Source organism: Nicotiana sylvestris, chromosome 7, assembly GCF_000393655.2.
Source record: "Nicotiana sylvestris chromosome 7, ASM39365v2, whole genome shotgun sequence".
Classification (NCBI taxonomy): domain Eukaryota; kingdom Viridiplantae; phylum Streptophyta; class Magnoliopsida; order Solanales; family Solanaceae; genus Nicotiana; species Nicotiana sylvestris.
This window is the reverse complement of record NC_091063.1, coordinates 7059438-7070568: the sequence shown is the minus strand read 5'-3', so window position 1 is coordinate 7070568 and position 11131 is coordinate 7059438.

The following is an 11131-nucleotide window of genomic DNA, read 5'->3' as shown; positions in this document are numbered from 1 at the left end:
ATTAACTAGGACATACCAGTAAAGAGGCAAAGTGCAGAAAGGAAAAGTAAGAAAATTTCCACAGCCTAGCCTTGGCTTTTAGCCGGCTAGACAAAGCAGTAACACAAGTAGTAATAGAGAAAAAAGAGAGTTTTGAGTGAAGTGTGTGTTTTGAACTCAGATGGTTTGTGTGTTTTAAAGAAAAAGGGGGGTGGGTATTTATAATTTTGAAAATAGGTGAAGAATAAGGTAATAAGTAAAGTCTTAACACAAACATGGAAACAATCACAAGCCAGAATCAATTACCACAAATGATTCCCTTTAATTAAGGAATCACTGTTTAACGGGTAGCAGCAGGTCTAACTAAGAAAAGAAAATCAGTTTGGGGACAGATTGATTATTGCCATAAAAGGGATAGTAAAAGCATGAAGCAAACAATCAAGTCTAAGTACAAAAATATGCTTATTTTGGGAAAGGATTTAGTAAGGTAAAATATCATAGTAAAGGAAAGGAATCAATTAACTTTAAATAGATGAGTAGAAATTAGGGATCGCAAGAAAACTTTTTGCAATCAGTCTCAATATTGAGGGAATCAGAATCAAGCAAGAAAGAAACATGGTTCTGCACTTCGTCATATAAATAGAATGAACAACACTGTCAGACATGCAATGCCAAACACATTGTCAAGGAAACAACATACAAAAGTAGCAGAAATAAGCATAGGATTCAGTAGTGCACAGAGTCAAATAGTCAGGGGTTACACATATTAGCCAAAGCGAAGAAGATAGTAAGGTCTCATAGTAATAGGTGAGGAAAACCTTTGAGAATTTAGGGTTTCAACAATAGTCGAGTTAAAAAGATAGTGAAACTCAGAATCAGATAAGTCACATAAAAGAAAAGAGAGTCGAAAACAATGAGCCTTTAATCGAGTCAAGTATACATTCAAACAAGCAATCTCAGACTAAAAGACCTAGGGTTTTCCACAATAATCGAGTTTAAAAGATGGTAAAACTCAAAATCAAATAAGTAAAACAAGAATGAAGAACTTAATCGAACAAGCACCCATTTAAACATGTAGTTTCAGAACTCGGATGAGACAAAAAGGGAACTAGGGTATTAACATGCTGACTCTAGTAGAAGGAAAGATTAACAAGTAGTTTGGACATGGTAAAATCATAAAACAACATCTAGATTCAGAGAAGAGATTTTTAAAATAGAGGTTAAGAGAAACCCTAATCGGAGAAAATGAAAGGCCATTTTGAAAGGAAAGTTGAAGAACCTTCGAGAAAACACTTAAGAAATTCATAGCAAGTACAGATCTAAAGTAGATCTGAATGAAAGTTGAAAGATCTTAAAGATTAGGGTTCCGGAAAACCCAGAAAAGGTGAGAAAGACCTTGAAAGTTTTCGATCTAACCAGGAAAGTCAAGAATCTACCTTGAAAGGTCATGAATGGCCGGAGAAAGGTCGTGGATGGCCGGAGAAAAGCCATGAACAGAAGTAGAGCAAGGACTGGGCCAGATTCCCCCGAGGTCTGGCCATGAAACCACGGAAGCAAACACCCAGGAGCCATAAAAAGCTACTACATATCTCAAATGACCATGAGAAGCCATGGATTAAGCAGGGGGTTGAGGTGGATTAGGGTGGGGTTAGATGGCGGCGGCTAGGGTTCGTGTTAGGTTTTAGAGAGAATTGAGAAGGAAAGAGATTCAAGGGCGGCCTTTGTTGAAGAATGAGTTACAGTAAGGGGTCGTTTAAGGTTAAAAAAGAAAAGGGAGGATGATAGCAGTTGACCTAAATGATCAACGGCTAGGATTAAAGGGGTTAGGTGGGGAATCCGGGCTGGGTCGTTTAAATTGGGTTAGGGGTCGAATTTAAAATGGAATTAGGTTGGGAAATTGGGTTTAAATTGGGGGCAGATTTAGGCTATAATTGAAATGCAATTGGGCTATTATTTAAATAGCCAATTTTCCCTTTAAAATTATAAAAATAGTAAATTAATTTTTGGAAATAAATTGAAAGCATTAAAATGATTTATAACATATAATTAATGATTTAAAAATAGAGGACTTAATTCTATGAGTATAAAATACAATTGAATCTCTTAAAAAGGGCTAATATTGCAATTACTGCAATTTAGCTTAAAAATACTAAATAAATTTGTAAAAATATGAAAACATTACCTTAGCTATATTTTAGCATAAATATAAAAGTTCAACAAATGAATTACCAAAATAATAATTTTGGAAATAATTATGGGGTTTTTATGGATAAAGGGGGGGGGAATAAATTGATTTAAAAACCTTTAAAAGTATTAGTGCATTAGCTAATATTATATCGAATATAGCTTATATATATATATATATATATATATATATATATATATATATATATATATATATATATATATATATATATGTATATATATGTATATGGGAGAAGGTATTTTGCATATTGAAAAAAATATATAGGAAAAATTGGATATCAACAGCTGTCCCTCTTTATGCGGGAAGGATGAAAGAGTTGTCGGGTAAAGATATGATGACCAATTTTGACCGAGCAAAACGGTTCGAAGAGGTTTAGGCTTCACCCTAGCTTCTGAGCTACCTACATATCCCTGGTTTTACAGGAATCAGGCCATATGTAGTTCAAGATCCGTCGGCGGAGTATGCCGATAAAGACTTTCCAAGAATGGACGCAATATCCAGGATGGGGTGAGTGGGCGGCTTGCGGGAATGGTTAAGGTTTGATATGGCTGCGGGAAGTGGAGCAGGCTTTCTCCTGCCGGGATGGCCGTTGCTCGCCGATGTACCTGCAATTAGAAACAATACATGTATATTGCGCATAAATCTAAACATGATGCAAATTCCCGTTGGACCATGAATGTTGTCTTCGGACGGTTAGGATGACATCTTTTAGACCATGACGTCCTGGGCTATGAAGCGTACAGTAAAGTATATGCAGGTCATGAAATGATGCTCTTAGGCTTTGAGGATGGTGCCTCCAAACCATGATACCTTTGAATAAAGATATGCAAAAGATTAAAAGGGATCCTCAGGCCATGACATGGTGTTCTTGGGCTATGAAGATGATGCCTCTGAACGATGACGCCTTCGGACAATTTGGCGATCTTTCAGCCCATGAGATGTAGTATGAGGCGATCTTTCAGCCCATGAGATGTAGTATGAGGCGATCTTTCAGCCCATAAGATGCGGTATGAGGCGATCTTTCAGCCCATGTGGATACAATAGCATGATGCAGACAAGACAGAGCTTAGTCTTGCGAATTGAGGGGCAGAGCTTAGCCCGTAATGGAAACGAAACAAACGACGCTTGAGATAGTGCTTAGTTTTGAAGAAAATTTGAGACAGCGTTTAGTCTCGAAAGGTAGAGTGGTAGCCTTATACAATGCAAAATGCAGATGGAGATAGTGTTTAGTCCCAGAAGGCAGGATGGTAGCCTTATGCAATGCAAAAAATGCAGATAAAGACAACGTTTAGTCTCGGAAGACAGAATGGTAGCCTTATGCAATGCAAAAATGTAGATAGAGATAGAGTTTAGTATAGGAAGGCAGGATGGTAGCCTTATGCAATGCAAAAATGCAGATGGAGACATCGGTTAGTCTCGGAAGGCAGGATGGTAGCCTTATGCAATGCAAAAATGCAGATGGAGACAACGTTTAGTATCGGAAGGCAGAATGGTAGCCTTATGCAATGCAAAAATGCAGATGGAGACATCGTTTAGTCTCGGAAGGCAGAATGGTAGCCTTATGCAAGAAATAAAATGTCAAATGGTAGTAGAGCTTTCTTAGCTGATGGCAGATTGCAACATTGTGATTGCTGGAGACATTGTGACATGCGAAAGATCACTGGTGTGTGCGGATAGCAAATGTTGGTAAGTGCAACGGTTCTGAGAGTTGTATTCCTGAATAATGTTTATCCCATGGGTGTATAGTATGTTTGATGGTTTCACAATCCGAGCGTCTGCATCCAAATAAAAATCGTGAGTTTTGTAAAGAGGGAGGTTAGTTCGTATCCCCGCTGGCTTTGCTTGACCTACTTGGCTTTGATCTGGTGATATTGTATGTATCATTGGGGTAGCGTTGCTAAACAAAGCAATTTCAGTAATAAATATGCATGATTTTGTAAAAATATAACATAAGTATATAATTAAAAAAATAGCTTTTAGATGAACCGATGACTGTGACGTAGCTAGGGACACTGCAACCTCTCTAGCTATGGAATTTTAAGGGCGCCCCTCAAAATTCTGCCCCAGTTTAATGGGTTGATGCTTCTGACTGTTGCTTGCGACGATCGGCTGAAATTACTTTGGAATTTTGAGGGTCCTCCTCAAAATTCTGCCCAAGTTTCCAACTGTGGGGGAAAATGAAAGTTTTATTGAATTGTGACCGAACCCATAGGGCTGCCTACATATCCCCTCTTAAACGGAAATCAGGTCAGGCGTAGTTCAATTTACATCATATACGGAAAGCATAAAGATTACACATAGTAACGCCTGACTACATCTGAATTCATCGGCTTTGGCCAGACTTCTCCGTCCATTTCTGCAAGTATGATGGCTCCTCCTGTCAGAACCCGGTGAACCATATATGGGCCCTGCCAGTTGGGAGAGAATTTCCCTTTGGCTTCATCCTGATGCGGAAAAATTTTCTTTAACACCAGCTGCCCTGGTGTGAACTGTCTCGGCTTGACTCATTTGTTGAAGGCTTTGGATATTCTGTTCTGATAGAGTTGACCATGGAAGACTGCATTCATTCTCTTTCCGTAGATAAGGGCTAGTTGCTCATAATGACTTTTCACCCATTCTGTGTCATCGAGCTCAGCTTCTTGTATGATCCTTAGGGAAGGAATTTCTACCTTAGCGGGAATGATAGCCTCTGTACCATAAACCAACATATAGGGTGTTGCCCCGATTGATGTGCGGACTATGGTGTGATACCCTAATAGAGCAAATAATAACTTCTCGTGCCACTGTTTATGCTTCTCTATCATTTTCCTCAATATCTTCTCGATATTCTTGTTGGCGGCTTCTACAACTCCATTCATTTGAGGCCCGTAGGCTGTGGAATTCTTGTGTTTGATCTTGAAAGTTTCACACATAGTTTTCATCAAGTCACTGTTGAGGTTGGAGCCATTATCAGTAATGATCGACTCTGGAATCCCAAATCGACAAACAATGCGGTGGCGGACAAAGTCTGCCACGACTTTCTTAGTTACTACTCTGTAAGATGCTGCTTCAACCCATTTGGTGAAATAATCAATTACTACTAGGATAAATTTGTGTCTGTTGGAAGCGGCAGGCTCGATTGGTCCAATAACGTCCATTCCCTAGGCGGCAAATGGCCACGGTGAGCTTGTTGTGTTAAGCTTGTTTGGAAGTACCTTTATCATGTCTGCATGTATCTGACAGCGATGGCATTTCCGAATATACTGGATGCAGTTCATTTCCATAGTCATCCAAAAGTAACCGGCCCGAAGTATCTTCTTTGCCAAGACAAAACCATTCATATGTGGACCGCAGGTCCCTGCATGAATTTCCTTTAGTAGCATGGATGCTTCTTTCACATCGCCTCACCTTAGTAATCCCAAATCAAGAGTCCTCCTATATAGGATTCCTCCGCTATGAAAGAAGTTGTTGGCCAATCTCCAAAGTGTGTGTTTCTAAGTATGGTTTGCAAGCTCTAGGTACTCTCCTTTCGCCAAATATTCCTTGATATTGTGAAACCAAGGCTTTTTATCTGCTTCTTCTTCGACATGGGCATAATAGGCTGGCCAAGCATGGATCTTTACTGGAATGGGATCGATGAAATTTTTGTCTAGATGATGTATCATAGACGACAGGGTAGCCAATGCGTCGGCGAACTCATTCTAGACTCTGAGAACATGTTGGAACTCCGTCTTCATGAACCTTTTCCTCAATTCCTGTACATGATGCAGATACGGGAGTATCTTGGAGTTCTTGGTTGCCCATTCTTCTCGTACCTTATGTATAAGCAAGTCTGAATCTCCCATTACTAGTAGTTCCTGAACATTCATGTCAATGGCCATTTTGAGTTCTAAGATGTAGGCTTCGTACTCAGCCATATTGTTGGTGCACGGGAACCTAAGTTTGGCGGACACCGGTTAATGCTGACCAATTTCTGATACTAGGACTCCTCCTATGCTAATTCCTTTGAAATTTGCTCCTCCATCGAAAAACATTCTCCAACCGTCATGGGATTCTGCAATATCTTCTCCTATAAATGATACATCTTCGTCAAGGAAATACATTTTAGGGGTTCGTATTCTCCATCCACGGGATTCTCAGCAAGGTGGTCTGCTAGTGCTTATCCCTTAACCGCTTTCTGAGTTACGTAAATAATGTCGAACTCACTCGACAGGATTTGCCACTTGGCTAGCTTGCCAGTAGGAATGAGCTTCTAAAAGATGTACTTCAAAGGATCCATCATTGATATGAGACATGTAGTATAGGCATAGAAATAATGCCTCAGCTTCTGAGCTACCCAAGTCAAAGCATAACAGGTGCGTTCTAACAAAGAATACCGGGCCTCGTACGGGGTGAACTTCTTACTGAGATAATAGATGGCCTGCTCTTTCCTCCCCATTTCATCATGCTGCCCCAGAACATAACCAAAAGTTCCATCTAATACTGCAAGGTAGAGTAATAAGGGTCTACCTAGCTCGGGCGGGACCAAGACTGATGGTGTTGACAGGTACTCCTTGATTCTGTTGAAGGCCTTTTGGCATTCATCGGTCCATTTGGTGGTGGCGTCCTTCTTTAATATCTTAAAGATTGGCTCAAAGATAACTGTAGACTGTGTTATGAACCGGCTGATGTAGTTAAATCTTTCCAAGAAACTCATCACATCCTTCTTGTTCTTTAGCGGTGGCAATTCTTAAATAGTTTTGACTTTTGATAGATCCAGTTCTATTCCTTAGCGACTCATAATAAACCCAAGCAATTTTCCAGTAGGAACCCCAAATGCGCACTTCGCGGGATTCAGTTTCAGGTTGTACCTTCGCAATCTATTGAAAAACTTCCTCAAATCTTCCATGTGATTAGTGGCCTTCTTGGACTTGATGATGACATCATCTACATATACCTCAATCTCCTTGTGTATTATATCGTGAAAAATGGTAGTCATGGCCCTCATGTAGGTGGCCCATGCGTTATTTAGGCCGAACGACATCATCTTGTAACAGTACATCCCCACGGCGTAATGAAAGTCATTTTCTCAGCATCTTCTTCATCTATCCGGATCTGATGATAACCCGCGAAACAATTTACCAATGACTGCAGCTCATGCTTAGCGCAATTGCCAATCAAGATGTGTATATTTGGCAAAGGGAAATCGTCTTTTGGACTGGCCCAGTTTAGATCCCGGTAGTCGGCACAGACTCAGACCTTGCCATCCTTCTTTGGCACTGGTACGATGTTGGCTAACCATGTCGGGTATTCTACTACCCTGAGAACCTTAGCTTTGACTTGATTAGTGACTTCTTCCTTGATTTTCAAACTCATATCAGGTTTGAACTTTCTGAGCTTTTGCTTTACCAGCGGACATGTCGGATCGGTTGGCAGTTTATGGGCCACAATAGACGTACTCAGACCAGTCATGGCATCATACGACCAGGCGAATATGTCCTCATATTCCTTTAGAAATTCTGTGTATTCCTTCTTTTCTGATGGTGATAAGTGAACGCTGATTCGTGTTTCCTTGATGTTTTCTGCATCTCCCAAGTTAACAATTTATGTTTTGTCCAGGTTGGACTTAGGTCTGTTCTCAAAGTTCTTAACTTCTCTGACAATCTCATCTAGTATGTCATCTTCCTCCGAATCAATGTCCGTTTGTTGCATTGTCTCATTGCATGTCACAGTCATTGGTTCATCAAGATAAATAATAGTAATGAGAGAGAAAATAATAATAATGAGTGTTGATTCATAAAAAAAAGTCAAAATGCTTTGATAAATTGTATAACTGTTTTGAACATTGGAGATCTTATTGCGGGAATTGAAAAATGCGAAAAGAAAAATCATTTAGTAAATAAAACAGTGCATGATGCTTGTTTTAGCCTTGCTACCCCAAGACTCGTCGGGCTCTAGTTGTCCTGATGGTCCAGTTAGTGAGGCGTGCCCCTCTGCTCACAGCATGTATGGAAGGTCCTTCCTCCCCCTCCTCCTCGATAACAACACAACAATCCATTTCATTGTCTTCTAGGAACAAGTTTTTCATCGCTGCAAGTGCTTCTTCTTCGTCTGGCCCATAAACAATGTCGGCCTGTTGGAAAGTCTGCTCCAGATGCGGTATTGGCTGCTCCAGTGGATAGTAAGGACCGTGCCATGGTGGCGACCAGTTGTTGAATTCTTCCCAGGTGTAATCATATCCCAAATTGAAGGTAGTGTCATGTTCCTTGAGTTTTATGGTCTTAGCGATTCCTTGGAGGTTCTTGTCGAGTCCTTTACCGGGTTTATACCCGCTTCAATTCAGTATGCTCTCGATTTTGTTATCCCACCACTTATCTTTATCGATAGCATTGATCTGTTCAATGTGGTGGTAAGCCTCTCCACCCAGCTTCCTTCTACCTTCGATTGTCAGAATGGTCTGGCAACTGTATATAGAGTTGCTACCGTCACTGTGAATGATCACCTCTTGGTGATTCCATTCGAATTTTACTACCTGATGCAGTGTTGATGCTACGACCCTAGCAGCATGAATCCATGGCCGTCCCAGCAGTAAGTTGTAAGATGTTGGCACGTCTATCACCTAGAAATCGACATCGAACCATGTTGGTCCCATTTGCAAGCATAGGACAATCTCACCAATGGTGGACCTTTGAGAACCATCGAAAGCTTTCACATTGATTGCTCCATCCTTTATCTCATGCAGTCCTTTACCCTTCTTCTTGAGTGTTACCAGTGCACAAATGTTGAGATTGGAACCCCCGTCGATTCTGGTGATAAAATAGTCCTCGCATTGCATGGTGATATGCAGTGCCTTGTTATGCCCCAAACCTTTATGTGGCAACTCGTCCTCATAAAAGGTGATCTTATGGCTCTCCAGCACTTGTCCTACCATGTTAGCCATTTCCTTGCCAGTGATGTTGCTTGGCACGTATGCTTCACTTAGTACTTTTAACAGAGCATTCTTGTGTGCCTCAGAATTTTGTAGCAAAGTAAGAATGGAGATTTGCGCTAGTGTTTTGTTCAACTGGTCGATGACCGAGTATTCCTTAGCCTGTATCTTTCTCCAAAGATCGTCTGGACCTGTCTCAATGAGGGGCGACCGATTGGAGGCCTGCTTGCTTGACTCAGCTAGATGTTTAGGGGTATAGACTCTACCAGTTCTTGTCATACCCTATGCTACAATAGTCTCTTCGAACCTGACCTTGCCCTTCCTCATTGCCTCGGCTGTATAGTCCCAGGGTACAGCTTTTGTATGGAATGGTGTCATGATCAACATTGCCATTGGGACTGGCATGGCTAACCTCACTCCGAATGGAGCATGTCCTTAGGTGGCAAAACTGCAACCTCGAATGGTGCGGGTTCATTACCGGAGACATGAATTCGACCTCAATTGGTGCTGGTGTCTTTGCAGATGACGTTGCTTCAAACTCAAGTGGCACATGCATATTTACCTCAGTGTCCTCAGATGGTTGAATATGGACTATGATTGGATTGAGAGTAACTATTGGCTTCTTTGGCTCATCGCTTTCTGCGATCAACCCGATTGATCCCTCGGGATCCCAATCATCTTCTATTTCAATCATGTGGATACATCCACCCTTATGGTCTGGCAGAGGCTTGTTGCGGACATTTGGAGCGGGTTCCTTTGCCACAATAATCTTGTTATCAATTAAAGTCTAGATCTTGTCTTTCAAGGAACGACATTCATCGATGGTGTGCCCTTTCATGCCGGAGTGGTATGCACAAGATTTGTTTGGGTTAACCCACTGAGAAGGGTTATCAGGGGTTGTAGCAGGGATAGGGGTGACATAACCAATAACTTTGAGTCTCTCATACAACTGTTCAATAGGTTTAGCAATCGCTGTATATTGTTTTGGAGGTCTGCGATCAAAATTAGGTCGAGGTCTAGGGAAGTTTTGGAGTGCAAGAGGTGATTGATAGTGGGATGGTTGAGCATTATAGGTTTGGTAAACATGAGCGGGTTGGCAGTATCTGGGTGAAGTAGGCTGATATGTAGGAGGTGGAGGTGACTGATAAGTTGGTCGAATTTGGTCTGAGGGAGAAAGTGCTTGGTAATTTGGAGTTGGCTGATATATGAGTGGAGGTGTTGGGTAAGTTTGGTATTTGAGGGGGGACTTGGTCTTTTGTGTAACCATCACGACCCCCTACGTCCCTTTTCTTGGACACACCACCAGATTGCAAGGCCTTATTTGTAGCTTGCAAGGCCTCGAAGTTTGTAACCATACCACTGTTGATACATTCTTCAATTCTCTCATCCAGTTTAATAATGTCGGAGAATTTGTGGTTCTCGATCATCATCAGTCGTTCATAATACTACGGGTCCTGAGCCCGGACAAAGAACTTGTTTATCTGTTCCTCCTCTAAGGCAGGTCTGACCTTAGCAGCTTCGGACCTCCAGCGAGTAGCATACCCGTGAAATGTCTCGGTAGGCTTCTTCTTTAGATTCTGAATATAGAACATATCTGGTGCATTCTCTGTGTTAAACTTGAACCTGTCTATAAAGTCGGATGTCATACTTACCCAGCTTGACCACTTCTTTGGATCTTGGCTGATGTAACAGGACAACACATCTCCTTTCAAACTTCTCATGAACAGCTTCATGCGGATTCTCTCGTCTTTCCCTACTCCAACCAATATGTCGTAGTACATCCTCAAATGGACCCTTGGATCCCATGTACCATCAAACATTTCGAACTTCAGAGGTTTGTACCCCTTGGGCAGTTCAACATTGGGTTGTATGCAAAGATCTTCATAGTTCAGCCCCTCGATTCCTTTACTTCCTTCAACGCCCTGAATCCGGCTAGTCAATTTCTTAAGTTCCTCAGCCAGGTTTCTCATAAGCAAGTCTTTTTCATCAACTCGGGTGTGCTTGAGATTGGTTAGGTGGAGTGTGGCATGGTCTCCATGTAGATAGGGGTGTTATGGTGG